The following is a 2339-nucleotide window of genomic DNA, read 5'->3' on the forward strand; positions in this document are numbered from 1 at the left end:
ATCAATGTCGGAAAGACATTTATTACAATCAATGGTTACAAAAATGATGAGTGAGCAAAAATGTGGGTGTGATCCTCTGCTGGCTCAACAGCTATTATTATACTAGCAAGAACAATGAAGATAAGTGAGGAAACTACTTCTTTCTGCATGGAATGTTTCTTCATCCTCTTCCCTACCCTCTCTTTTCCGCTACTCTCTCCACCTTCGACTGTGTTTGAGGCCTTGGACTGAGGCTTGGGGATAGTTAATGCTTTTTTGCAAAGTTTTGTTATGCTCCGTGATGAATGAAGCTTTCAACAATCATTGCATCACCTAGTCACAAATGGGAGAATCTATAATAAAAATGCCTATTGAGGGGGATCGACTCCACATAAATCCGGTCCTCAACTTGTCAAGTTCTCTAAATTCTCTCTCTTGCAAAAGTATTGTTCCTGCCAAGTTAACTAAGTACTATGATTATGTTTCTACCATCAATTAAGTTCACCCCTCTATGCTCTCAAAGTAGTCTCACAAAAATGTTCTCTCTAAATCTCTTAATTCCGTTATTCTCAAAGTTCATAGGCCATTTCCATTACATCACATATTTAAAAGAAACACCCCTTGGTGCAAGGAAGCACAAACGCACGTATTCATCCATTGAAACCCTTGCACATTCGGGTGGAGCATGCAAACAATGAGTGACAGCCACAAGGTGATTTGTTCTTTACTTGCAAGATACATTCTTACTTCACACCCTATTTTCTAACATTTATCTCATTGTTTGCTAGAAACTTCCTCTAGGAGGCATGCGGTGGAACAAGCCAAGATGATCGAGTCAACCTTTTCAGTAGTTGTCTCATACCCATGATGTGATTTCTATCTTACAATCACCTGGGAGGAAGCATATTAAGAATGCAGTCCACCAAGGAACTTATGCACAAATTCAAAAATGTGGTTAGTGAAGATGACGTGCAACAAGCTTGTGATGAGGGTAGGATCAACACCAAATCCTACCGGGCTATTTTTCAACTCCAAAAGGATGCCCTCAAAGAGCGTGGCATTGTGAAAAACCTGTTTCCCATTTTGCACAAGGTCAACCTTGCAAAGAAGGCCACGAACGAAGATGTGTTCTCCCGCATTAGGGCATACCTACACACTGAGGACACAATGCCAACTTCGCTTTATGCTTTGTGCACACCAAAGGCAAGGGAAAAAGGTACGAAACACTCCATAAGACCTTCAAAAAAAGGGATTTTGTGCGCGTCTATTGAACGTGTCAATGCAAGGGACTTGTCGTACACTGTGTGCGAGCCACAAATGGCTACAAGCACACAACTATACTAATCTAGCAAGCTCAAGAGAGCAAGGGTGTGTCACTCACCACCCTACGCTCGCCTTCGTGGACGATTCCTCGCCGCGAAGAAGAGAGAGCTACCGTCGTGCCCGCGCTCAACCACCTGGTTGCCGCCGCACCATCGCAATGCTCTCTCTCTCTCTCTCTCTCTCTCACACACACACACACACACACACACACACACACAACACACACACACACACACACCCACACACACAAGGAGATGAAGAAGAAGATGGAGATGGAGCAAGAGCACTCTTCAATTGCACAAATGAGAGAATGAGTGATTTTTAGGTTTAGGTGACTTTTATATGAGCTCGCCCAGTTATCCTTGGGCACCCATGCTTAGCCAACTAACCCTTGAATGTTCGAGTTAGAGTGCACCTCTTATTGGAGATCACTCTTACCCTTTTTCTATTGAACCGAAAAGCCCGATCCCTAACTCACAACAATGTAATGTCCGTGGATGTTTACTGGACCGATGCCTATTTGCCAAGGTCAGCACCAAGCGATAGCGGATGTTTGGGCAGTCACCAAGCCTCCTATTCACTCGGGTTGACTTCTTTGTTGCATGTAATGGTTTTTTGACACCCGTGTCAGCACAAAGCGATAGGAATCATTGGGTAGTCCCTAAGCCTCCTATTCGCTCGATGTTGAGTTCACTGCATGAATTGTAATCACATCACCAAAAGGTTCTCCATCGTTGGTTACACCAAGGTCAACACCAAGTGATAGGGAGTGTTGGGCAGTCCCCAAGCCTCCTATTTGCCCAGTATTGACTCAACTGCCTCTTATAATGACTTTAACATCAAGGTCAACACCAAGCGATAGGGAGCGTTGGGCAGTCCCCAAGCCTCCTATTCGCCCAGTGCTGACTCCAAAGTCTGACTTGTCGGCTAACATGCCCGCCTTCCTGATGTAGATTCCTTCCTCGAATCTATTGTCTTGAAGCTCGTTCATCAAGGTGGAAGAGCCTTTGAGATGAATGTCCTTAGCCTTCTTCAGT

The sequence above is a fragment of the Adiantum capillus-veneris genome, unplaced genomic scaffold (genome assembly GCF_014529385.1).
Source record: "Adiantum capillus-veneris isolate H3 unplaced genomic scaffold, ASM1452938v2 Hic_scaffold_33, whole genome shotgun sequence".
NCBI classification, from domain to species: domain Eukaryota; kingdom Viridiplantae; phylum Streptophyta; class Polypodiopsida; order Polypodiales; family Pteridaceae; genus Adiantum; species Adiantum capillus-veneris.